General features: G+C 38.5%; 26 non-coding genes across 26 annotated transcripts; all 26 read left to right on the top strand.

The window, feature by feature from the left end:
• The first annotated feature begins 895 nt into the window (after nucleotides 1-895).
• Nucleotides 896-968, top strand: TRNAK-UUU (transfer RNA lysine (anticodon UUU)). Its single transcript has one exon. It is a non-coding gene; the product is annotated as a tRNA-Lys (tRNA).
• A 339-nt stretch (nucleotides 969-1307) lies between these two features.
• TRNAR-UCU (transfer RNA arginine (anticodon UCU)) lies at nucleotides 1308-1398 on the top strand. The gene is given in 2 exon segments: nucleotides 1308-1344; nucleotides 1363-1398. It is a non-coding gene; the product is annotated as a tRNA-Arg (tRNA).
• A 1226-nt stretch (nucleotides 1399-2624) lies between these two features.
• On the top strand, nucleotides 2625-2697 carry TRNAK-UUU (transfer RNA lysine (anticodon UUU)). The gene has a single exon. It is a non-coding gene; the product is annotated as a tRNA-Lys (tRNA).
• Nucleotides 2698-3036: 339 nt separating this feature from the next.
• Nucleotides 3037-3127, top strand: TRNAR-UCU (transfer RNA arginine (anticodon UCU)). Its single transcript is given in 2 exon segments — nucleotides 3037-3073; nucleotides 3092-3127. It is a non-coding gene; the product is annotated as a tRNA-Arg (tRNA).
• Nucleotides 3128-4353: 1226 nt separating this feature from the next.
• TRNAK-UUU (transfer RNA lysine (anticodon UUU)) lies at nucleotides 4354-4426 on the top strand. Its single transcript has one exon. It is a non-coding gene; the product is annotated as a tRNA-Lys (tRNA).
• A 339-nt stretch (nucleotides 4427-4765) lies between these two features.
• TRNAR-UCU (transfer RNA arginine (anticodon UCU)) lies at nucleotides 4766-4856 on the top strand. The gene is given in 2 exon segments: nucleotides 4766-4802; nucleotides 4821-4856. It is a non-coding gene; the product is annotated as a tRNA-Arg (tRNA).
• Nucleotides 4857-6082: 1226 nt separating this feature from the next.
• Nucleotides 6083-6155, top strand: TRNAK-UUU (transfer RNA lysine (anticodon UUU)). Its single transcript has one exon. It is a non-coding gene; the product is annotated as a tRNA-Lys (tRNA).
• Nucleotides 6156-6494: 339 nt separating this feature from the next.
• Nucleotides 6495-6585, top strand: TRNAR-UCU (transfer RNA arginine (anticodon UCU)). The gene is given in 2 exon segments: nucleotides 6495-6531; nucleotides 6550-6585. It is a non-coding gene; the product is annotated as a tRNA-Arg (tRNA).
• Nucleotides 6586-7811: 1226 nt separating this feature from the next.
• TRNAK-UUU (transfer RNA lysine (anticodon UUU)) lies at nucleotides 7812-7884 on the top strand. The gene has a single exon. It is a non-coding gene; the product is annotated as a tRNA-Lys (tRNA).
• Nucleotides 7885-8223: 339 nt separating this feature from the next.
• On the top strand, nucleotides 8224-8314 carry TRNAR-UCU (transfer RNA arginine (anticodon UCU)). Its single transcript is given in 2 exon segments — nucleotides 8224-8260; nucleotides 8279-8314. It is a non-coding gene; the product is annotated as a tRNA-Arg (tRNA).
• A 1226-nt stretch (nucleotides 8315-9540) lies between these two features.
• TRNAK-UUU (transfer RNA lysine (anticodon UUU)) lies at nucleotides 9541-9613 on the top strand. Its single transcript has one exon. It is a non-coding gene; the product is annotated as a tRNA-Lys (tRNA).
• A 339-nt stretch (nucleotides 9614-9952) lies between these two features.
• TRNAR-UCU (transfer RNA arginine (anticodon UCU)) lies at nucleotides 9953-10043 on the top strand. Its single transcript is given in 2 exon segments — nucleotides 9953-9989; nucleotides 10008-10043. It is a non-coding gene; the product is annotated as a tRNA-Arg (tRNA).
• A 1226-nt stretch (nucleotides 10044-11269) lies between these two features.
• On the top strand, nucleotides 11270-11342 carry TRNAK-UUU (transfer RNA lysine (anticodon UUU)). The gene has a single exon. It is a non-coding gene; the product is annotated as a tRNA-Lys (tRNA).
• Nucleotides 11343-11681: 339 nt separating this feature from the next.
• TRNAR-UCU (transfer RNA arginine (anticodon UCU)) lies at nucleotides 11682-11772 on the top strand. The gene is given in 2 exon segments: nucleotides 11682-11718; nucleotides 11737-11772. It is a non-coding gene; the product is annotated as a tRNA-Arg (tRNA).
• A 1638-nt stretch (nucleotides 11773-13410) lies between these two features.
• Nucleotides 13411-13501, top strand: TRNAR-UCU (transfer RNA arginine (anticodon UCU)). The gene is given in 2 exon segments: nucleotides 13411-13447; nucleotides 13466-13501. It is a non-coding gene; the product is annotated as a tRNA-Arg (tRNA).
• Nucleotides 13502-14727: 1226 nt separating this feature from the next.
• On the top strand, nucleotides 14728-14800 carry TRNAK-UUU (transfer RNA lysine (anticodon UUU)). Its single transcript has one exon. It is a non-coding gene; the product is annotated as a tRNA-Lys (tRNA).
• A 339-nt stretch (nucleotides 14801-15139) lies between these two features.
• On the top strand, nucleotides 15140-15230 carry TRNAR-UCU (transfer RNA arginine (anticodon UCU)). The gene is given in 2 exon segments: nucleotides 15140-15176; nucleotides 15195-15230. It is a non-coding gene; the product is annotated as a tRNA-Arg (tRNA).
• A 1226-nt stretch (nucleotides 15231-16456) lies between these two features.
• On the top strand, nucleotides 16457-16529 carry TRNAK-UUU (transfer RNA lysine (anticodon UUU)). The gene has a single exon. It is a non-coding gene; the product is annotated as a tRNA-Lys (tRNA).
• A 339-nt stretch (nucleotides 16530-16868) lies between these two features.
• Nucleotides 16869-16959, top strand: TRNAR-UCU (transfer RNA arginine (anticodon UCU)). Its single transcript is given in 2 exon segments — nucleotides 16869-16905; nucleotides 16924-16959. It is a non-coding gene; the product is annotated as a tRNA-Arg (tRNA).
• Nucleotides 16960-18597: 1638 nt separating this feature from the next.
• TRNAR-UCU (transfer RNA arginine (anticodon UCU)) lies at nucleotides 18598-18688 on the top strand. Its single transcript is given in 2 exon segments — nucleotides 18598-18634; nucleotides 18653-18688. It is a non-coding gene; the product is annotated as a tRNA-Arg (tRNA).
• A 1226-nt stretch (nucleotides 18689-19914) lies between these two features.
• On the top strand, nucleotides 19915-19987 carry TRNAK-UUU (transfer RNA lysine (anticodon UUU)). Its single transcript has one exon. It is a non-coding gene; the product is annotated as a tRNA-Lys (tRNA).
• Nucleotides 19988-20326: 339 nt separating this feature from the next.
• TRNAR-UCU (transfer RNA arginine (anticodon UCU)) lies at nucleotides 20327-20417 on the top strand. Its single transcript is given in 2 exon segments — nucleotides 20327-20363; nucleotides 20382-20417. It is a non-coding gene; the product is annotated as a tRNA-Arg (tRNA).
• Nucleotides 20418-21643: 1226 nt separating this feature from the next.
• TRNAK-UUU (transfer RNA lysine (anticodon UUU)) lies at nucleotides 21644-21716 on the top strand. The gene has a single exon. It is a non-coding gene; the product is annotated as a tRNA-Lys (tRNA).
• A 339-nt stretch (nucleotides 21717-22055) lies between these two features.
• On the top strand, nucleotides 22056-22146 carry TRNAR-UCU (transfer RNA arginine (anticodon UCU)). Its single transcript is given in 2 exon segments — nucleotides 22056-22092; nucleotides 22111-22146. It is a non-coding gene; the product is annotated as a tRNA-Arg (tRNA).
• A 1226-nt stretch (nucleotides 22147-23372) lies between these two features.
• Nucleotides 23373-23445, top strand: TRNAK-UUU (transfer RNA lysine (anticodon UUU)). Its single transcript has one exon. It is a non-coding gene; the product is annotated as a tRNA-Lys (tRNA).
• A 339-nt stretch (nucleotides 23446-23784) lies between these two features.
• On the top strand, nucleotides 23785-23875 carry TRNAR-UCU (transfer RNA arginine (anticodon UCU)). The gene is given in 2 exon segments: nucleotides 23785-23821; nucleotides 23840-23875. It is a non-coding gene; the product is annotated as a tRNA-Arg (tRNA).
• Nucleotides 23876-25011: the final 1136 nt, after the last annotated feature.

Genomic DNA, 25011 nt, shown 5'->3' with positions numbered 1-25011 from the left:
TAATCCGAGGGTCCAGGGTTCAAGTCCCTGTTCAGGCGGCTTGGTTAAAAAAAATGTATATCAATTGCATACTCTTTTCAGGATCCAATGAATGGGAAGTCCAATTACAGATGGTTCAAAAAAGTCTTGATCGAGTCCTTACATACCCATCTGTGCTCTACTTTCTTTGACAAGGGTTAAGAAGACTTACCCAAACTGTATCATGTAGTTTGACATGTTGATTATCTTTTATCCAATTCAATGTTCAAAATGTAAGCTAGTGTCCGATTAATTTGATAAAGTTGGTCAACAACTTATAGGTCATCTTTTTATTTGTGAATCTCTGATCACCTTGTTGAATCAGGTCGGATCTCTGGTGCAATGGATTGCGGCTTGGAGTCCTAGGCGAATGTAGCAAAAGCATTCAAACGCTAAGGGTTCGAACACCAACTGGGTCAATTTTTTCCCTCCTCTATTTTATAACTAATTGAAACAGTAACCAGCAATCCTGCTTCTCCATCACCAGAAACATTTACCAAAATGGCAGTGAAAGAAAGTCTACTTAAACAGAGACTGTTTGCTTTGAAAATGTTGCATAGTCTATGCCCAAGAGGAAATTCCCAATGATACTGCTGAAAATGTAATTTAGGAGTTAGTAATAGTATTTGGCCCTTTATTAATTTCACAGTGTCATTTTAAACACGTGATTTCTATGTCATCCGAAAATGAGATAGTACAAATTTCCGGAGTTATAATGGATTACGTGTGCTGCTGAAATTTCAAATGCTTAAAATATCAATTCATTATTAAACTCTAGAATATTGATTGCTAATATATGTAATTATATAAATATACAAAGTGTAGGTCAGTGTACGTCCACATTTGTTTAGCTGATTATAAGGTAGAGTATAGCAGAGCCTGGATAGCTCAGTCGGTAGAGCATCAGACTTTTAATCTGAGGGTCCAGGGTTCAAGTCCCTGTTCAGGCGGTTGTTTCCTTTAAAGAAAAAGTACTCTAATTGTATGCTCTTTTTGTGGACCCCTGCATGACGAATAAGATATTCCATTACTAAAATTGCAAAAACGTCTTTCATGGAGTTGTGAAATACACATCTGTCTCACATATTATGTGCCATTTGACTAAACTTAAGTCGTACGTAGATTTACCAATGGTATCATGTAGTCTGAGACGGTGAATATCATTTCACCAATTCAATATTCAAAATATAGCCATGGTTATAGTATCAAATGAACTTTATAAAGCTGATCAACAGCTAATAGCTCATTATTTCATTTCAGAACATCTCTGCGACTCATTATAGCAGATTGGCTCTGTGGCGCAATGGATAGCGCATTGGACTTCTAGGTGAATGTAAAAAAGATATTCAAAGGTTGTGGGTTCGAATCCCACCAGAGTCAGTTTTATCCCTGTTATCCTGTTATCCCAAGTACCAATTCATTATTATATTCTCTGTATTTAGTACTAATACCGGCAACCATCTTAACCCCTTGCGTGCTGATGACAGAACGGTTCCGTCATCAGCTACGGGTGAGCTGTGCTGATGACGAAACCGTTCCGTCATGACTCCGCCCGAGCAAGGCGGAGTCAGCACAGGCGGAAAATACGCCCCGCACGCAAGGGGTTAAAAAAACGTAGTGATAGTTGGGACACTTCCTAATGTTGATAATGTCATTTTGTGTATTGCTGCCTCAGAGCCTGGATAGCTCAGTCGGTAGAGCATCAGACTTTTAATCCGAGGGTCCAGGGTTCAAGTCCCTGTTCAGGCGGCTTGGTTAAAAAAAATGTATATCAATTGCATACTCTTTTCAGGATCCAATGAATGGGAAGTCCAATTACAGATGGTTCAAAAAAGTCTTGATCGAGTCCTTACATACCCATCTGTGCTCTACTTTCTTTGACAAGGGTTAAGAAGACTTACCCAAACTGTATCATGTAGTTTGACATGTTGATTATCTTTTATCCAATTCAATGTTCAAAATGTAAGCTAGTGTCCGATTAATTTGATAAAGTTGGTCAACAACTTATAGGTCATCTTTTTATTTGTGAATCTCTGATCACCTTGTTGAATCAGGTTGGATCTCTGGTGCAATGGATTGCGGCTTGGAGTCCTAGGCGAATGTAGCAAAAGCATTCAAACGCTAAGGGTTCGAACACCAACTGGGTCAATTTTTTCCCTCCTCTATTTTATAACTAATTGAAACAGTAACCAGCAATCCTGCTTCTCCATCACCAGAAACATTTACCAAAATGGCAGTGAAAGAAAGTCTACTTAAACAGAGACTGTTTGCTTTGAAAATGTTGCATAGTCTATGCCCAAGAGGAAATTCCCAATGATACTGCTGAAAATGTAATTTAGGAGTTAGTAATAGTATTTGGCCCTTTATTAATTTCACAGTGTCATTTTAAACACGTGATTTCTATGTCATCCGAAAATGAGATAGTACAAATTTCCGGAGTTATAATGGATTACGTGTGCTGCTGAAATTTCAAATGCTTAAAATATCAATTCATTATTAAACTCTAGAATATTGATTGCTAATATATGTAATTATATAAATATACAAAGTGTAGGTCAGTGTACGTCCACATTTGTTTAGCTGATTTTAAGGTAGAGTATAGCAGAGCCTGGATAGCTCAGTCGGTAGAGCATCAGACTTTTAATCTGAGGGTCCAGGGTTCAAGTCCCTGTTCAGGCGGTTGTTTCCTTTAAAGAAAAAGTACTCTAATTGTATGCTCTTTTTGTGGACCCCTGCATGACGAATAAGATATTCCATTACTAAAATTGCAAAAACGTCTTTCATGGAGTTGTGAAATACACATCTGTCTCACATATTATGTGCCATTTGACTAAACTTAAGTCGTACGTAGATTTACCAATGGTATCATGTAGTCTGAGACGGTGAATATCATTTCACCAATTCAATATTCAAAATATAGCCATGGTTATAGTATCAAATGAACTTTATAAAGCTGATCAACAGCTAATAGCTCATTATTTCATTTCAGAACATCTCTGCACCTCATTATAGCAGATTGGCTCTGTGGCGCAATGGATAGCGCATTGGACTTCTAGGTGAATGTAAAAAAGATATTCAAAGGTTGTGGGTTCGAATCCCACCAGAGTCAGTTTTATCCCTGTTATCCTGTTATCCCAAGTACCAATTCATTATTATATTCTCTGTATTTAGTACTAATACCGGCAACCATCTTAACCCCTTGCGTGCTGATGACAGAACGGTTCCGTCATCAGCTACGGGTGAGCTGTGCTGATGACGAAACCGTTCCGTCATGACTCCGCCCGAGCAAGGCGGAGTCAGCACAGGCGGAAAATACGCCCCGCACGCAAGGGGTTAAAAAAACGTAGTGATAGTTGGGACACTTCCTAATGTTGATAATGTCATTTTGTGTATTGCTGCCTCAGAGCCTGGATAGCTCAGTCGGTAGAGCATCAGACTTTTAATCCGAGGGTCCAGGGTTCAAGTCCCTGTTCAGGCGGCTTGGTTAAAAAAAATGTATATCAATTGCATACTCTTTTCAGGATCCAATGAATGGGAAGTCCAATTACAGATGGTTCAAAAAAGTCTTGATCGAGTCCTTACATACCCATCTGTGCTCTACTTTCTTTGACAAGGGTTAAGAAGACTTACCCAAACTGTATCATGTAGTTTGACATGTTGATTATCTTTTATCCAATTCAATGTTCAAAATGTAAGCTAGTGTCCGATTAATTTGATAAAGTTGGTCAACAACTTATAGGTCATCTTTTTATTTGTGAATCTCTGATCACCTTGTTGAATCAGGTCGGATCTCTGGTGCAATGGATTGCGGCTTGGAGTCCTAGGCGAATGTAGCAAAAGCATTCAAACGCTAAGGGTTCGAACACCAACTGGGTCAATTTTTTCCCTCCTCTATTTTATAACTAATTGAAACAGTAACCAGCAATCCTGCTTCTCCATCACCAGAAACATTTACCAAAATGGCAGTGAAAGAAAGTCTACTTAAACAGAGACTGTTTGCTTTGAAAATGTTGCATAGTCTATGCCCAAGAGGAAATTCCCAATGATACTGCTGAAAATGTAATTTAGGAGTTAGTAATAGTATTTGGCCCTTTATTAATTTCACAGTGTCATTTTAAACACGTGATTTCTATGTCATCCGAAAATGAGATAGTACAAATTTCCGGAGTTATAATGGATTACGTGTGCTGCTGAAATTTCAAATGCTTAAAATATCAATTCATTATTAAACTCTAGAATATTGATTGCTAATATATGTAATTATATAAATATACAAAGTGTAGGTCAGTGTACGTCCACATTTGTTTAGCTGATTATAAGGTAGAGTATAGCAGAGCCTGGATAGCTCAGTCGGTAGAGCATCAGACTTTTAATCTGAGGGTCCAGGGTTCAAGTCCCTGTTCAGGCGGTTGTTTCCTTTAAAGAAAAAGTACTCTAATTGTATGCTCTTTTTGTGGACCCCTGCATGACGAATAAGATATTCCATTACTAAAATTGCAAAAACGTCTTTCATGGAGTTGTGAAATACACATCTGTCTCACATATTATGTGCCATTTGACTAAACTTAAGTCGTACGTAGATTTACCAATGGTATCATGTAGTCTGAGACGGTGAATATCATTTCACCAATTCAATATTCAAAATATAGCCATGGTTATAGTATCAAATGAACTTTATAAAGCTGATCAACAGCTAATAGCTCATTATTTCATTTCAGAACATCTCTGCACCTCATTATAGCAGATTGGCTCTGTGGCGCAATGGATAGCGCATTGGACTTCTAGGTGAATGTAAAAAAGATATTCAAAGGTTGTGGGTTCGAATCCCACCAGAGTCAGTTTTATCCCTGTTATCCTGTTATCCCAAGTACCAATTCATTATTATATTCTCTGTATTTAGTACTAATACCGGCAACCATCTTAACCCCTTGCGTGCTGATGACAGAACGGTTCCGTCATCAGCTACGGGTGAGCTGTGCTGATGACGAAACCGTTCCGTCATGACTCCGCCCGAGCAAGGCGGAGTCAGCACAGGCGGAAAATACGCCCCGCACGCAAGGGGTTAAAAAAACGTAGTGATAGTTGGGACACTTCCTAATGTTGATAATGTCATTTTGTGTATTGCTGCCTCAGAGCCTGGATAGCTCAGTCGGTAGAGCATCAGACTTTTAATCCGAGGGTCCAGGGTTCAAGTCCCTGTTCAGGCGGCTTGGTTAAAAAAAATGTATATCAATTGCATACTCTTTTCAGGATCCAATGAATGGGAAGTCCAATTACAGATGGTTCAAAAAAGTCTTGATCGAGTCCTTACATACCCATCTGTGCTCTACTTTCTTTGACAAGGGTTAAGAAGACTTACCCAAACTGTATCATGTAGTTTGACATGTTGATTATCTTTTATCCAATTCAATGTTCAAAATGTAAGCTAGTGTCCGATTAATTTGATAAAGTTGGTCAACAACTTATAGGTCATCTTTTTATTTGTGAATCTCTGATCACCTTGTTGAATCAGGTCGGATCTCTGGTGCAATGGATTGCGGCTTGGAGTCCTAGGCGAATGTAGCAAAAGCATTCAAACGCTAAGGGTTCGAACACCAACTGGGTCAATTTTATCCCTCCTCTATTTTATAACTAATTGAAACAGTAACCAGCAATCCTGCTTCTCCATCACCAGAAACATTTACCAAAATGGCAGTGAAAGAAAGTCTACTTAAACAGAGACTGTTTGCTTTGAAAATGTTGCATAGTCTATGCCCAAGAGGAAATTCCCAATGATACTGCTGAAAATGTAATTTAGGAGTTAGTAATAGTATTTGGCCCTTTATTAATTTCACAGTGTCATTTTAAACACGTGATTTCTATGTCATCCGAAAATGAGATAGTACAAATTTCCGGAGTTATAATGGATTACGTGTGCTGCTGAAATTTCAAATGCTTAAAATATCAATTCATTATTAAACTCTAGAATATTGATTGCTAATATATGTAATTATATAAATATACAAAGTGTAGGTCAGTGTACGTCCACATTTGTTTAGCTGATTTTAAGGTAGAGTATAGCAGAGCCTGGATAGCTCAGTCGGTAGAGCATCAGACTTTTAATCTGAGGGTCCAGGGTTCAAGTCCCTGTTCAGGCGGTTGTTTCCTTTAAAGAAAAAGTACTCTAATTGTATGCTCTTTTTGTGGACCCCTGCATGACGAATAAGATATTCCATTACTAAAATTGCAAAAACGTCTTTCATGGAGTTGTGAAATACACATCTGTCTCACATATTATGTGCCATTTGACTAAACTTAAGTCGTACGTAGATTTACCAATGGTATCATGTAGTCTGAGACGGTGAATATCATTTCACCAATTCAATATTCAAAATATAGCCATGGTTATAGTATCAAATGAACTTTATAAAGCTGATCAACAGCTAATAGCTCATTATTTCATTTCAGAACATCTCTGCACCTCATTATAGCAGATTGGCTCTGTGGCGCAATGGATAGCGCATTGGACTTCTAGGTGAATGTAAAAAAGATATTCAAAGGTTGTGGGTTCGAATCCCACCAGAGTCAGTTTTATCCCTGTTATCCTGTTATCCCAAGTACCAATTCATTATTATATTCTCTGTATTTAGTACTAATACCGGCAACCATCTTAACCCCTTGCGTGCTGATGACAGAACGGTTCCGTCATCAGCTACGGGTGAGCTGTGCTGATGACGAAACCGTTCCGTCATGACTCCGCCCGAGCAAGGCGGAGTCAGCACAGGCGGAAAATACGCCCCGCACGCAAGGGGTTAAAAAAACGTAGTGATAGTTGGGACACTTCCTAATGTTGATAATGTCATTTTGTGTATTGCTGCCTCAGAGCCTGGATAGCTCAGTCGGTAGAGCATCAGACTTTTAATCCGAGGGTCCAGGGTTCAAGTCCCTGTTCAGGCGGCTTGGTTAAAAAAAATGTATATCAATTGCATACTCTTTTCAGGATCCAATGAATGGGAAGTCCAATTACAGATGGTTCAAAAAAGTCTTGATCGAGTCCTTACATACCCATCTGTGCTCTACTTTCTTTGACAAGGGTTAAGAAGACTTACCCAAACTGTATCATGTAGTTTGACATGTTGATTATCTTTTATCCAATTCAATGTTCAAAATGTAAGCTAGTGTCCGATTAATTTGATAAAGTTGGTCAACAACTTATAGGTCATCTTTTTATTTGTGAATCTCTGATCACCTTGTTGAATCAGGTCGGATCTCTGGTGCAATGGATTGCGGCTTGGAGTCCTAGGCGAATGTAGCAAAAGCATTCAAACGCTAAGGGTTCGAACACCAACTGGGTCAATTTTATCCCTCCTCTATTTTATAACTAATTGAAACAGTAACCAGCAATCCTGCTTCTCCATCACCAGAAACATTTACCAAAATGGCAGTGAAAGAAAGTCTACTTAAACAGAGACTGTTTGCTTTGAAAATGTTGCATAGTCTATGCCCAAGAGGAAATTCCCAATGATACTGCTGAAAATGTAATTTAGGAGTTAGTAATAGTATTTGGCCCTTTATTAATTTCACAGTGTCATTTTAAACACGTGATTTCTATGTCATCCGAAAATGAGATAGTACAAATTTCCGGAGTTATAATGGATTACGTGTGCTGCTGAAATTTCAAATGCTTAAAATATCAATTCATTATTAAACTCTAGAATATTGATTGCTAATATATGTAATTATATAAATATACAAAGTGTAGGTCAGTGTACGTCCACATTTGTTTAGCTGATTTTAAGGTAGAGTATAGCAGAGCCTGGATAGCTCAGTCGGTAGAGCATCAGACTTTTAATCTGAGGGTCCAGGGTTCAAGTCCCTGTTCAGGCGGTTGTTTCCTTTAAAGAAAAAGTACTCTAATTGTATGCTCTTTTTGTGGACCCCTGCATGACGAATAAGATATTCCATTACTAAAATTGCAAAAACGTCTTTCATGGAGTTGTGAAATACACATCTGTCTCACATATTATGTGCCATTTGACTAAACTTAAGTCGTACGTAGATTTACCAATGGTATCATGTAGTCTGAGACGGTGAATATCATTTCACCAATTCAATATTCAAAATATAGCCATGGTTATAGTATCAAATGAACTTTATAAAGCTGATCAACAGCTAATAGCTCATTATTTCATTTCAGAACATCTCTGCACCTCATTATAGCAGATTGGCTCTGTGGCGCAATGGATAGCGCATTGGACTTCTAGGTGAATGTAAAAAAGATATTCAAAGGTTGTGGGTTCGAATCCCACCAGAGTCAGTTTTATGCCTGTTATCCTGTTATCCCAAGTACCAATTCATTATTATATTCTCTGTATTTAGTACTAATACCGGCAACCATCTTAACCCCTTGCGTGCTGATGACAGAACGGTTCCATCATCAGCTACGGGTGAGCTGTGCTGATGACGAAACCGTTCCGTCATGACTCCGCCCGAGCAAGGCGGAGTCAGCACAGGCGGAAAATACGCCCCGCACGCAAGGGGTTAAAAAAACGTAGTGATAGTTGGGACACTTCCTAATGTTGATAATGTCATTTTGTGTATTGCTGCCTCAGAGCCTGGATAGCTCAGTCGGTAGAGCATCAGACTTTTAATCCGAGGGTCCAGGGTTCAAGTCCCTGTTCAGGCGGCTTGGTTAAAAAAAATGTATATCAATTGCATACTCTTTTCAGGATCCAATGAATGGGAAGTCCAATTACAGATGGTTCAAAAAAGTCTTGATCGAGTCCTTACATACCCATCTGTGCTCTACTTTCTTTGACAAGGGTTAAGAAGACTTACCCAAACTGTATCATGTAGTTTGACATGTTGATTATCTTTTATCCAATTCAATGTTCAAAATGTAAGCTAGTGTCCGATTAATTTGATAAAGTTGGTCAACAACTTATAGGTCATCTTTTTATTTGTGAATCTCTGATCACCTTGTTGAATCAGGTCGGATCTCTGGTGCAATGGATTGCGGCTTGGAGTCCTAGGCGAATGTAGCAAAAGCATTCAAACGCTAAGGGTTCGAACACCAACTGGGTCAATTTTTTCCCTCCTCTATTTTATAACTAATTGAAACAGTAACCAGCAATCCTGCTTCTCCATCACCAGAAACATTTACCAAAATGGCAGTGAAAGAAAGTCTACTTAAACAGAGACTGTTTGCTTTGAAAATGTTGCATAGTCTATGCCCAAGAGGAAATTCCCAATGATACTGCTGAAAATGTAATTTAGGAGTTAGTAATAGTATTTGGCCCTTTATTAATTTCACAGTGTCATTTTAAACACGTGATTTCTATGTCATCCGAAAATGAGATAGTACAAATTTTCGGAGTTATAATGGATTACGTGTGCTGCTGAAATTTCAAATGCTTAAAATATCAATTCATTATTAAACTCTAGAATATTGATTGCTAATATATGTAATTATATAAATATACAAAGTGTAGGTCAGTGTACGTCCACATTTGTTTAGCTGATTTTAAGGTAGAGTATAGCAGAGCCTGGATAGCTCAGTCGGTAGAGCATCAGACTTTTAATCTGAGGGTCCAGGGTTCAAGTCCCTGTTCAGGCGGTTGTTTCCTTTAAAGAAAAAGTACTCTAATTGTATGCTCTTTTTGTGGACCCCTGCATGACGAATAAGATATTCCATTACTAAAATTGCAAAAACGTCTTTCATGGAGTTGTGAAATACACATCTGTCTCACATATTATGTGCCATTTGACTAAACTTAAGTCGTACGTAGATTTACCAATGGTATCATGTAGTCTGAGACGGTGAATATCATTTCACCAATTCAATATTCAAAATATAGCCATGGTTATAGTATCAAATGAACTTTATAAAGCTGATCAACAGCTAATAGCTCATTATTTCATTTCAGAACATCTCTGCACCTCATTATAGCAGATTGGCTCTGTGGCGCAATGGATAGCGCATTGGACTTCTAGGTGAATGTAAAAAAGATATTCAAAGGTTGTGGGTTCGAATCCCACCAGAGTCAGTTTTATCCCTGTTATCCTGTTATCCCAAGTACCAATTCATTATTATATTCTCTGTATTTAGTACTAATACCGGCAACCATCTTAACCCCTTGCGTGCTGATGACAGAACGGTTCCGTCATCAGCTACGGGTGAGCTGTGCTGATGACGAAACCGTTCCGTCATGACTCCGCCCGAGCAAGGCGGAGTCAGCACAGGCGGAAAATACGCCCCGCACGCAAGGGGTTAAAAAAACGTAGTGATAGTTGGGACACTTCCTAATGTTGATAATGTCATTTTGTGTATTGCTGCCTCAGAGCCTGGATAGCTCAGTCGGTAGAGCATCAGACTTTTAATCCGAGGGTCCAGGGTTCAAGTCCCTGTTCAGGCGGCTTGGTTAAAAAAAATTTATATCAATTGCATACTCTTTTCAGGATCCAATGAATGGGAAGTCCAATTACAGATGGTTCAAAAAAGTCTTGATCGAGTCCTTACATACCCATCTGTGCTCTACTTTCTTTGACAAGGGTTAAGAAGACTTACCCAAACTGTATCATGTAGTTTGACATGTTGATTATCTTTTATCCAATTCAATGTTCAAAATGTAAGCTAGTGTCCGATTAATTTGATAAAGTTGGTCAACAACTTATAGGTCATCTTTTTATTTGTGAATCTCTGATCACCTTGTTGAATCAGGTCGGATCTCTGGTGCAATGGATTGCGGCTTGGAGTCCTAGGCGAATGTAGCAAAAGCATTCAAACGCTAAGGGTTCGAACACCAACTGGGTCAATTTTTTCCCTCCTCTATTTTATAACTAATTGAAACAGTAACCAGCAATCCTGCTTCTCCATCACCAGAAACATTTACCAAAATGGCAGTGAAAGAAAGTCTACTTAAACAGAGACTGTTTGCTTTGAAAATGTTGCATAGTCTATGCCCAAGAGGAAATTCCCAATGATACTGCTGAAAATGTAATTTAGGAGTTAGTAATAGTATTTGGCCCTTTATTAATTTCACAGTGTCATTTTAAACACGTGATTTCTATGTCATCCGAAAATGAGATAGTACAAATTTCCGGAGTTATAATGGATTACGTGTGCTGCTGAAATTTCAAATGCTTAAAATATCAATTCATTATTAAACTCTAGAATATTGATTGCTAATATATGTAATTATATAAATATACAAAGTGTAGGTCAGTGTACGTCCACATTTGTTTAGCTGATTTTAAGGTAGAGTATAGCAGAGCCTGGATAGCTCAGTCGGTAGAGCATCAGACTTTTAATCTGAGGGTCCAGGGTTCAAGTCCCTGTTCAGGCGGTTGTTTCCTTTAAAGAAAAAGTACTCTAATTGTATGCTCTTTTTGTGGACCCCTGCATGACGAATAAGATATTCCATTACTAAAATTGCAAAAACGTCTTTCATGGAGTTGTGAAATACACATCTGTCTCACATATTATGTGCCATTTGACTAAACTTAAGTCGTACGTAGATTTACCAATGGTATCATGTAGTCTGAGACGGTGAATATCATTTCACCAATTCAATATTCAAAATATAGCCATGGTTATAGTATCAAATGAACTTTATAAAGCTGATCAACAGCTAATAGCTCATTATTTCATTTCAGAACATCTCTGCACCTCATTATAGCAGATTGGCTCTGTGGCGCAATGGATAGCGCATTGGACTTCTAGGTGAATGTAAAAAAGATATTCAAAGGTTGTGGGTTCGAATCCCACCAGAGTCAGTTTTATCCCTGTTATCCTGTTATCCCAAGTACCAATTCATTATTATATTCTCTGTATTTAGTACTAATACCGGCAACCATCTTAACCCCTTGCGTGCTGATGACAGAACGGTTCCGTCATCAGCTACGGGTGAGCTGTGCTGATGACGAAACCGTTCCGTCATGACTCCGCCCGAGCAAGGCGGAGTCAGCACAGGCGGAAAATACGCCCCGCACGCAAGGGGTTAAAAAAACGTAGTGATAGTTGGGACACTTCCTAATGTTGATAATGTCATTTTGTGTATTGCTGCCTCAGAGCCTGGATAGCTCAGTCGGTAGAGCATCAGACTTTTAATCCGAGGGTCCAGGGTTCAAGTCCCTGTTCAGGCGGCTTGGTTAAAAAAAATGTATATCAATTGCATACTCTTTTCAGGATCCAATGAATGGGAAGTCCAATTACAGATGGTTCAAAAAAGTCTTGATCGAGTCCTTACATACCCATCTGTGCTCTACTTTCTTTGACAAGGGTTAAGAAGACTTACCCAAACTGTATCATGTAGTTTGACATGTTGATTATCTTTTATCCAATTCAATGTTCAAAATGTAAGCTAGTGTCCGATTAATTTGATAAAGTTGGTCAACAACTTATAGGTCATCTTTTTATTTGTGAATCTCTGATCACCTTGTTGAATCAGGTCGGATCTCTGGTGCAATGGATTGCGGTTTGGAGTCCTAGGCGAATGTAGCAAAAGCATTCAAACGCTAAGGGTTCGAACACCAACTGGGTCAATTTTATCCCTCCTCTATTTTATAACTAATTGAAACAGTAACCAGCAATCCTGCTTCTCCATCACCAGAAACATTTACCAAAATGGCAGTGAAAGAAAGTCTACTTAAACAGAGACTGTTTGCTTTGAAAATGTTGCATAGTCTATGCCCAAGAGGAAATTCCCAATGATACTGCTGAAAATGTAATTTAGGAGTTAGTAATAGTATTTGGCCCTTTATTAATTTCACAGTGTCATTTTAAACACGTGATTTCTATGTCATCCGAAAATGAGATAGTACAAATTTCCGGAGTTATAATGGATTACGTGTGCTGCTGAAATTTCAAATGCTTAAAATATCAATTCATTATTAAACTCTAGAATATTGATTGCTAATATATGTAATTATATAAATATACAAAGTGTAGGTCAGTGTACGTCCACATTTGTTTAGCTGATTTTAAGGTAGAGTATAGCAGAGCCTGGATAGCTCTGTCGGTAGAGCATCAGACTTTTAATCTGAGGGTCCAGGGTTCAAGTCCCTGTTCAGGCGGTTGTTTCCTTTAAAGAAAAAGTACTCTAATTGTATGCTCTTTTTGTGGACCCCTGCATGACGAATAAGATATTCCATTACTAAAATTGCAAAAACGTCTTTCATGGAGTTGTGAAATACACATCTGTCTCACATATTATGTGCCATTTGACTAAACTTAAGTCGTACGTAGATTTACCAATGGTATCATGTAGTCTGAGACGGTGAATATCATTTCACCAATTCAATATTCAAAATATAGCCATGGTTATAGTATCAAATGAACTTTATAAAGCTGATCAACAGCTAATAGCTCATTATTTCATTTCAGAACATCTCTGCACCTCATTATAGCAGATTGGCTCTGTGGCGCAATGGATAGCGCATTGGACTTCTAGGTGAATGTAAAAAAGATATTCAAAGGTTGTGGGTTCGAATCCCACCAGAGTCAGTTTTATGCCTGTTATCCTGTTATCCCAAGTACCAATTCATTATTATATTCTCTGTATTTAGTACTAATACCGGCAACCATCTTAACCCCTTGCGTGCTGATGACAGAACGGTTCCATCATCAGCTACGGGTGAGCTGTGCTGATGACGAAACCGTTCCGTCATGACTCCGCCCGAGCAAGGCGGAGTCAGCACAGGCGGAAAATACGCCCCGCACGCAAGGGGTTAAAAAAACGTAGTGATAGTTGGGACACTTCCTAATGTTGATAATGTCATTTTGTGTATTGCTGCCTCAGAGCCTGGATAGCTCAGTCGGTAGAGCATCAGACTTTTAATCCGAGGGTCCAGGGTTCAAGTCCCTGTTCAGGCGGCTTGGTTAAAAAAAATGTATATCAATTGCATACTCTTTTCAGGATCCAATGAATGGGAAGTCCAATTACAGATGGTTCAAAAAAGTCTTGATCGAGTCCTTACATACCCATCTGTGCTCTACTTTCTTTGACAAGGGTTAAGAAGACTTACCCAAACTGTATCATGTAGTTTGACATGTTGATTATCTTTTATCCAATTCAATGTTCAAAATGTAAGCTAGTGTCCGATTAATTTGATAAAGTTGGTCAACAACTTATAGGTCATCTTTTTATTTGTGAATCTCTGATCACCTTGTTGAATCAGGTCGGATCTCTGGTGCAATGGATTGCGGCTTGGAGTCCTAGGCGAATGTAGCAAAAGCATTCAAACGCTAAGGGTTCGAACACCAACTGGGTCAATTTTTTCCCTCCTCTATTTTATAACTAATTGAAACAGTAACCAGCAATCCTGCTTCTCCATCACCAGAAACATTTACCAAAATGGCAGTGAAAGAAAGTCTACTTAAACAGAGACTGTTTGCTTTGAAAATGTTGCATAGTCTATGCCCAAGAGGAAATTCCCAATGATACTGCTGAAAATGTAATTTAGGAGTTAGTAATAGTATTTGGCCCTTTATTAATTTCACAGTGTCATTTTAAACACGTGATTTCTATGTCATCCGAAAATGAGATAGTACAAATTTTCGGAGTTATAATGGATTACGTGTGCTGCTGAAATTTCAAATGCTTAAAATATCAATTCATTATTAAACTCTAGAATATTGATTGCTAATATATGTAATTATATAAATATACAAAGTGTAGGTCAGTGTACGTCCACATTTGTTTAGCTGATTTTAAGGTAGAGTATAGCAGAGCCTGGATAGCTCAGTCGGTAGAGCATCAGACTTTTAATCTGAGGGTCCAGGGTTCAAGTCCCTGTTCAGGCGGTTGTTTCCTTTAAAGAAAAAGTACTCTAATTGTATGCTCTTTTTGTGGACCCCTGCATGACGAATAAGATATTCCATTACTAAAATTGCAAAAACGTCTTTCATGGAGTTGTGAAATACACATCTGTCTCACATATTATGTGCCATTTGACTAAACTTAAGTCGTACGTAGATTTACCAATGGTATCATGTAGTCTGAGACGGTGAATATCATTTCACCAATTCAATATTCAAAATATAGCCATGGTTATAGTATCAAATGAACTTTATAAAGCTGATCAACAGCTAATAGCTCATTATTTCATTTCAGAACATCTCTGCACCTCATTATAGCAGATTGGCTCTGTGGCGCAATGGATAGCGCATTGGACTTCTAGGTGAATGTAAAAAAGATATTCAAAGGTTGTGGGTTCGAATCCCACCAGAGTCAGTTTTATCCCTGTTATCCTGTTATCCCAAGTACCAATTCATTATTATATTCTCTGTATTTAGTACTAATACCGGCAACCATCTTAACCCCTTGCGTGCTGATGACAGAACGGTTCCGTCATCAGCTACGGGTGAGCTGTGCTGATGACGAAACCGTTCCGTCATGACTCCGCCCGAGCAAGGCGGAGTCAGCACAGGCGGAAAATACGCCCCGCACGCAAGGGGTTAAAAAAACGTAGTGATAGTTGGGACACTTCCTAATGTTGATAATGTCATTTTGTGTATTGCTGCCTCAGAGCCTGGATAGCTCAGTCGGTAGAGCATCAGACTTTTAATCCGAGGGTCCAGGGTTCAAGTCCCTGTTCAGGCGGCTTGGTTAAAAAAAATTTATATCAATTGCATACTCTTTTCAGGATCCAATGAATGGGAAGTCCAATTACAGATGGTTCAAAAAAGTCTTGATCGAGTCCTTACATACCCATCTGTGCTCTACTTTCTTTGACAAGGGTTAAGAAGACTTACCCAAACTGTATCATGTAGTTTGACATGTTGATTATCTTTTATCCAATTCAATGTTCAAAATGTAAGCTAGTGTCCGATTAATTTGATAAAGTTGGTCAACAACTTATAGGTCATCTTTTTATTTGTGAATCTCTGATCACCTTGTTGAATCAGGTCGGATCTCTGGTGCAATGGATTGCGGCTTGGAGTCCTAGGCGAATGTAGCAAAAGCATTCAAACGCTAAGGGTTCGAACACCAACTGGGTCAATTTTTTCCCTCCTCTATTTTATAACTAATTGAAACAGTAACCAGCAATCCTGCTTCTCCATCACCAGAAACATTTACCAAAATGGCAGTGAAAGAAAGTCTACTTAAACAGAGACTGTTTGCTTTGAAAATGTTGCATAGTCTATGCCCAAGAGGAAATTCCCAATGATACTGCTGAAAATGTAATTTAGGAGTTAGTAATAGTATTTGGCCCTTTATTAATTTCACAGTGTCATTTTAAACACGTGATTTCTATGTCATCCGAAAATGAGATAGTACAAATTTCCGGAGTTATAATGGATTACGTGTGCTGCTGAAATTTCAAATGCTTAAAATATCAATTCATTATTAAACTCTAGAATATTGATTGCTAATATATGTAATTATATAAATATACAAAGTGTAGGTCAGTGTACGTCCACATTTGTTTAGCTGATTTTAAGGTAGAGTATAGCAGAGCCTGGATAGCTCAGTCGGTAGAGCATCAGACTTTTAATCTGAGGGTCCAGGGTTCAAGTCCCTGTTCAGGCGGTTGTTTCCTTTAAAGAAAAAGTACTCTAATTGTATGCTCTTTTTGTGGACCCCTGCATGACGAATAAGATATTCCATTACTAAAATTGCAAAAACGTCTTTCATGGAGTTGTGAAATACACATCTGTCTCACATATTATGTGCCATTTGACTAAACTTAAGTCGTACGTAGATTTACCAATGGTATCATGTAGTCTGAGACGGTGAATATCATTTCACCAATTCAATATTCAAAATATAGCCATGGTTATAGTATCAAATGAACTTTATAAAGCTGATCAACAGCTAATAGCTCATTATTTCATTTCAGAACATCTCTGCACCTCATTATAGCAGATTGGCTCTGTGGCGCAATGGATAGCGCATTGGACTTCTAGGTGAATGTAAAAAAGATATTCAAAGGTTGTGGGTTCGAATCCCACCAGAGTCAGTTTTATCCCTGTTATCCTGTTATCCCAAGTACCAATTCATTATTATATTCTCTGTATTTAGTACTAATACCGGCAACCATCTTAACCCCTTGCGTGCTGATGACAGAACGGTTCCGTCATCAGCTACGGGTGAGCTGTGCTGATGACGAAACCGTTCCGTCATGACTCCGCCCGAGCAAGGCGGAGTCAGCACAGGCGGAAAATACGCCCCGCACGCAAGGGGTTAAAAAAACGTAGTGATAGTTGGGACACTTCCTAATGTTGATAATGTCATTTTGTGTATTGCTGCCTCAGAGCCTGGATAGCTCAGTCGGTAGAGCATCAGACTTTTAATCCGAGGGTCCAGGGTTCAAGTCCCTGTTCAGGCGGCTTGGTTAAAAAAAATGTATATCAATTGCATACTCTTTTCAGGATCCAATGAATGGGAAGTCCAATTACAGATGGTTCAAAAAAGTCTTGATCGAGTCCTTACATACCCATCTGTGCTCTACTTTCTTTGACAAGGGTTAAGAAGACTTACCCAAACTGTATCATGTAGTTTGACATGTTGATTATCTTTTATCCAATTCAATGTTCAAAATGTAAGCTAGTGTCCGATTAATTTGATAAAGTTGGTCAACAACTTATAGGTCATCTTTTTATTTGTGAATCTCTGATCACCTTGTTGAATCAGGTCGGATCTCTGGTGCAATGGATTGCGGTTTGGAGTCCTAGGCGAATGTAGCAAAAGCATTCAAACGCTAAGGGTTCGAACACCAACTGGGTCAATTTTATCCCTCCTCTATTTTATAACTAATTGAAACAGTAACCAGCAATCCTGCTTCTCCATCACCAGAAACATTTACCAAAATGGCAGTGAAAGAAAGTCTACTTAAACAGAGACTGTTTGCTTTGAAAATGTTGCATAGTCTATGCCCAAGAGGAAATTCCCAATGATACTGCTGAAAATGTAATTTAGGAGTTAGTAATAGTATTTGGCCCTTTATTAATTTCACAGTGTCATTTTAAACACGTGATTTCTATGTCATCCGAAAATGAGATAGTACAAATTTCCGGAGTTATAATGGATTACGTGTGCTGCTGAAATTTCAAATGCTTAAAATATCAATTCATTATTAAACTCTAGAATATTGATTGCTAATATATGTAATTATATAAATATACAAAGTGTAGGTCAGTGTACGTCCACATTTGTTTAGCTGATTTTAAGGTAGAGTATAGCAGAGCCTGGATAGCTCTGTCGGTAGAGCATCAGACTTTTAATCTGAGGGTCCAGGGTTCAAGTCCCTGTTCAGGCGGTTGTTTCCTTTAAAGAAAAAGTACTCTAATTGTATGCTCTTTTTGTGGACCCCTGCATGACGAATAAGATATTCCATTACTAAAATTGCAAAAACGTCTTTCATGGAGTTGTGAAATACACATCTGTCTCACATATTATGTGCCATTTGACTAAACTTAAGTCGTACGTAGATTTACCAATGGTATCATGTAGTCTGAGACGGTGAATATCATTTCACCAATTCAATATTCAAAATATAGCCATGGTTATAGTATCAAATGAACTTTATAAAGCTGATCAACAGCTAATAGCTCATTATTTCATTTCAGAACATCTCTGCACCTCATTATAGCAGATTGGCTCTGTGGCGCAATGGATAGCGCATTGGACTTCTAGGTGAATGTAAAAAAGATATTCAAAGGTTGTGGGTTCGAATCCCACCAGAGTCAGTTTTATCCCTGTTATCCTGTTATCCCAAGTACCAATTCATTATTATATTCTCTGTATTTAGTACTAATACCGGCAACCATCTTAACCCCTTGCGTGCTGATGACAGAACGGTTCCGTCATCAGCTACGGGTGAGCTGTGCTGATGACGAAACCGTTCCGTCATGACTCCGCCCGAGCAAGGCGGAGTCAGCACAGGCGGAAAATACGCCCCGCACGCAAGGGGTTAAAAAAACGTAGTGATAGTTGGGACACTTCCTAATGTTGATAATGTCATTTTGTGTATTGCTGCCTCAGAGCCTGGATAGCTCAGTCGGTAGAGCATCAGACTTTTAATCCGAGGGTCCAGGGTTCAAGTCCCTGTTCAGGCGGCTTGGTTAAAAAAAATGTATATCAATTGCATACTCTTTTCAGGATCCAATGAATGGGAAGTCCAATTACAGATGGTTCAAAAAAGTCTTGATCGAGTCCTTACATACCCATCTGTGCTCTACTTTCTTTGACAAGGGTTAAGAAGACTTACCCAAACTGTATCATGTAGTTTGACATGTTGATTATCTTTTATCCAATTCAATGTTCAAAATGTAAGCTAGTGTCCGATTAATTTGATAAAGTTGGTCAACAACTTATAGGTCATCTTTTTATTTGTGAATCTCTGATCACCTTGTTGAATCAGGTCGGATCTCTGGTGCAATGGATTGCGGCTTGGAGTCCTAGGCGAATGTAGCAAAAGCATTCAAACGCTAAGGGTTCGAACACCAACTGGGTCAATTTTTTCCCTCCTCTATTTTATAACTAATTGAAACAGTAACCAGCAATCCTGCTTCTCCATCACCAGAAACATTTACCAAAATGGCAGTGAAAGAAAGTCTACTTAAACAGAGACTGTTTGCTTTGAAAATGTTGCATAGTCTATGCCCAAGAGGAAATTCCCAATGATACTGCTGAAAATGTAATTTAGGAGTTAGTAATAGTATTTGGCCCTTTATTAATTTCACAGTGTCATTTTAAACACGTGATTTCTATGTCATCCGAAAATGAGATAGTACAAATTTCCGGAGTTATAATGGATTACGTGTGCTGCTGAAATTTCAAATGCTTAAAATATCAATTAATTATTAAACTCTAGAATATTGATTGCTAATATATGTAATTATATAAATATACAAAGTGTAGGTCAGTGTACGTCCACATTTGTTTAGCTGATTATAAGGTAGAGTATAGCAGAGCCTGGATAGCTCAGTCGGTAGAGCATCAGACTTTTAATCTGAGGGTCCAGGGTTCAAGTCCCTGTTCAGGCGGTTGTTTCCTTTAAAGAAAAAGTACTCTAATTGTATGCTCTTTTTGTGGACCCCTGCATGACGAATAAGATATTCCATTACTAAAATTGCAAAAACGTCTTTCATGGAGTTGTGAAATACACATCTGTCTCACATATTATGTGCCATTTGACTAAACTTAAGTCGTACGTAGATTTACCAATGGTATCATGTAGTCTGAGACGGTGAATATCATTTCACCAATTCAATATTCAAAATATAGCCATGGTTATAGTATCAAATGAACTTTATAAAGCTGATCAACAGCTAATAGCTCATTATTTCATTTCAGAACATCTCTGCACCTCATTATAGCAGATTGGCTCTGTGGCGCAATGGATAGCGCATTGGACTTCTAGGTGAATGTAAAAAAGATATTCAAAGGTTGTGGGTTCGAATCCCACCAGAGTCAGTTTTATCCCTGTTATCCTGTTATCCCAAGTACCAATTCATTATTATATTCTCTGTATTTAGTACTAATACCGGCAACCATCTTAACCCCTTGCGTGCTGATGACAGAACGGTTCCGTCATCAGCTACGGGTGAGCTGTGCTGATGACGAAACCGTTCCGTCATGACTCCGCCCGAGCAAGGCGGAGTCAGCACAGGCGGAAAATACGCCCCGCACGCAAGGGGTTAAAAAAACGTAGTGATAGTTGGGACACTTCCTAATGTTGATAATGTCATTTTGTGTATTGCTGCCTCAGAGCCTGGATAGCTCAGTCGGTAGAGCATCAGACTTTTAATCCGAGGGTCCAGGGTTCAAGTCCCTGTTCAGGCGGCTTGGTTAAAAAAAATGTATATCAATTGCATACTCTTTTCAGGATCCAATGAATGGGAAGTCCAATTACAGATGGTTCAAAAAAGTCTTGATCGAGTCCTTACATACCCATCTGTGCTCTACTTTCTTTGACAAGGGTTAAGAAGACTTACCCAAACTGTATCATGTAGTTTGACATGTTGATTATCTTTTATCCAATTCAATGTTCAAAATGTAAGCTAGTGTCCGATTAATTTGATAAAGTTGGTCAACAACTTATAGGTCATCTTTTTATTTGTGAATCTCTGATCACCTTGTTGAATCAGGTCGGATCTCTGGTGTAATGGATTGCGGCTTGGAGTCCTAGGCGAATGTAGCAAAAGAATTCAAACGCTAAGGGTTCGAACACCAACTGGGTCAATTTTTTCCCTCCTCTATTTTATAACTAATTGAAACAGTAACCAGCAATCCTGCTTCTCCATCACCAGAAACATTTACCAAAATGGCAGTGAAAGAAAGTCTACTTAAACAGAGACTGTTTGCTTTGAAAATGTTGCATAGTCTATGCCCAAGAGGAAATTCCCAATGATACTGCTGAAAATGTAATTTAGGAGTTAGTAATAGTATTTGGCCCTTTATTAATTTCACAGTGTCATTTTAAACACGTGATTTCTATGTCATCCGAAAATGAGATAGTACAAATTTCCGGAGTTATAATGGATTACGTGTGCTGCTGAAATTTCAAATGCTTAAAATATCAATTCATTATTAAACTCTAGAATATTGATTGCTAATATATGTAATTATATAAATATACAAAGTGTAGGTCAGTGTACGTCCACATTTGTTTAGCTGATTTTAAGGTAGAGTATAGCAGAGCCTGGATAGCTCAGTCGGTAGAGCATCAGACTTTTAATCTGAGGGTCCAGGGTTCAAGTCCCTGTTCAGGCGGTTGTTTCCTTTAAAGAAAAAGTACTCTAATTGTATGCTCTTTTTGTGGACCCCTGCATGACGAATAAGATATTCCATTACTAAAATTGCAAAAACGTCTTTCATGGAGTTGTGAAATACACATCTGTCTCACATATTATGTGCCATTTGACTAAACTTAAGTCGTACGTAGATTTACCAATGGTATCATGTAGTCTGAGACGGTGAATATCATTTCACCAATTCAATATTCAAAATATAGCCATGGTTATAGTATCAAATGAACTTTATAAAGCTGATCAACAGCTAATAGCACATTATTTCATTTCAGAACATCTCTGCACCTCATTATAGCAGATTGGCTCTGTGGCGCAATGGATAGCGCATTGGACTTCTAGGTGAATGTAAAAAAGATATTCAAAGGTTGTGGGTTCGAATCCCACCAGAGTCAGTTTTATCCCTGTTATCCTGTTATCCCAAGTACCAATTCATTATTATATTCTCTGTATTTAGTACTAATACCGGCAACCATCTTAACCCCTTGCGTGCTGATGACAGAACGGTTCCGTCATCAGCTACGGGTGAGCTGTGCTGATGACGAAACCGTTCCGTCATGACTCCGCCCGAGCAAGGCGGAGTCAGCACAGGCGGAAAATACGCCCCGCACGCAAGGGGTTAAAAAAACGTATTGATAGTTGGGACACTTCCTAATGTTGATAATGTCATTTTGTGTATTGCTGCCTCAGAGCCTGGATAGCTCAGTCGGTAGAGCATCAGACTTTTAATCCGAGGGTCCAGGGTTCAAGTCCCTGTTCAGGTGGCTTGGTTAAAAAAAATGTATATCAATTGCATACTCTTTTCAGGATCCAATGAATGGGAAGTCCAATTACAGATGGTTCAAAAAAGTCTTGATCGAGTCCTTACATACCCATCTGTGCTCTACTTTCTTTGACAAGCGTTAAGAAGACTTACCCAAACTGTATCATGTAGTTTGACATGTTGATTATCTTTTATCCAATTCAATGTTCAAAATGTAAGCTAGTGTCTGATTAATTTGATAAAGTTGGTCAACAACTTATAGGTCATCTTTTTATTTGTGAATCTCTGATCACCTTGTTGAATCAGGTCGGATCTCTGGTGCAATGGATTGCGGCTTGGAGTCCTAGGCGAATGTAGCAAAAGCATTCAAACGCTAAGGGTTCGAACACCAACTGGGTCAATTTTATCCCTCCTCTATTTTATAACTAATTGAAACAGTAACCAGCAATCCTGCTTCTCCATCACCAGAAACATTTACCAAAATGGCAGTGAAAGAAAGTCTACTTAAACAGAGACTGTTTGCTTTGAAAATGTTGCATAGTCTATGCCCAAGAGGAAATTCCCAATGATACTGCTGAAAATGTAATTTAGGAGTTAGTAATAGTATTTGGCCCTTTATTAATTTCACAGTGTCATTTTAAACACGTGATTTCTATGTCATCCGAAAATGAGATAGTACAAATTTCCGGAGTTATAATGGATTACGTGTGCTGCTGAAATTTCAAATGCTTAAAATATCAATTCATTATTAAACTCTAGAATATTGATTGCTAATATATGTAATTATATAAATATACAAAGTGTAGGTCAGTGTACGTCCACATTTGTTTAGCTGATTTTAAGGTAGAGTATAGCAGAGCCTGGATAGCTCAGTCGGTAGAGCATCAGACTTTTAATCTGAGGGTCCAGGGTTCAAGTCCCTGTTCAGGCGGTTGTTTCCTTTAAAGAAAAAGTACTCTAATTGTATGCTCTTTTTGTGGACCCCTGCATGACGAATAAGATATTCCATTACTAAAATTGCAAAAACGTCTTTCATGGAGTTGTGAAATACACATCTGTCTCACATATTATGTGCCATTTGACTAAACTTAAGTCGTACGTAGATTTACCAATGGTATCATGTAGTCTGAGACGGTGAATATCATTTCACCAATTCAATATTCAAAATATAGCCATGGTTATAGTATCAAATGAACTTTATAAAGCTGATCAACAGCTAATAGCTCATTATTTCATTTCAGAACATCTCTGCACCTCATTATAGCAGATTGGCTCTGTGGCGCAATGGATAGCGCATTGGACTTCTAGGTGAATGTAAAAAAGATATTCAAAGGTTGTGGGTTCGAATCCCACCAGAGTCAGTTTTATCCCTGTTATCCTGTTATCCCAAGTACCAATTCATTATTATATTCTCTGTATTTAGTACTAATACCGGCAACCATCTTAACCCCTTGTGTGCTGATGACAGAACGGTTCCGTCATCAGCTACGGGTGAGCTGTGCTGATGACGAAACCGTTCCGTCATGACTCCGCCCGAGCAAGGCGGAGTCAGCACAGGCGGAAAATACGCCCCGCACGCAAGGGGTTAAAAAAACGTAGTGATAGTTGGGACACTTCCTAATGTTGATAATGTCATTTTGTGTATTGCTGCCTCAGAGCCTGGATAGCTCAGTCGGTAGAGCATCAGACTTTTAATCCGAGGGTCCAGGGTTCAAGTCCCTGTTCAGGCGGCTTGGTTAAAAAAAATGTATATCAATTGCATACTCTTTTCAGGATCCAATGAATGGGAAGTCCAATTACAGATGGTTCAAAAAAGTCTTGATCGAGTCCTTACATACCCATCTGTGCTCTACTTTCTTTGACAAGGGTTAAGAAGACTTACCCAAACTGTATCATGTAGTTTGACATGTTGATTATCTTTTATCCAATTCAATGTTCAAAATGTAAGCTAGTGTCCGATTAATTTGATAAAGTTGGTCAACAACTTATAGGTCATCTTTTTATTTGTGAATCTCTGATCACCTTGTTGAATCAGGTCGGATCTCTGGTGCAATGGATTGCGGCTTGGAGTCCTAGGCGAATGTAGCAAAAGCATTCAAACGCTAAGGGTTCGAACACCAACTGGGTCAATTTTTTCCCTCCTCTATTTTATAACTAATTGAAACAGTAACCAGCAATCCTGCTTCTCCATCACCAGAAACATTTACCAAAATGGCAGTGAAAGAAAGTCTACTTAAACAGAGACTGTTTGCTTTGAAAATGTTGCATAGTCTATGCCCAAGAGGAAATTCCCAATGATACTGCTGAAAATGTAATTTAGGAGTTAGTAATAGTATTTGGCCCTTTATTAATTTCACAGTGTCATTTTAAACACGTGATTTCTATGTCATCCGAAAATGAGATAGTACAAATTTCCGGAGTTATAATGGATTACGTGTGCTGCTGAAATTTCAAATGCTTAAAATATCAATTCATTATTAAACTCTAGAATATTGAT

The sequence above is a fragment of the Lissotriton vulgaris genome, unplaced genomic scaffold, assembly GCF_964263255.1.
Source record: "Lissotriton vulgaris unplaced genomic scaffold, aLisVul1.2 SCAFFOLD_1527, whole genome shotgun sequence".
Lineage (NCBI taxonomy): Eukaryota > Metazoa > Chordata > Amphibia > Caudata > Salamandridae > Lissotriton > Lissotriton vulgaris.
The sequence above is the reverse complement of the archived record's forward strand: the minus strand, read 5'-3'. Positions and strand labels throughout refer to the sequence as shown.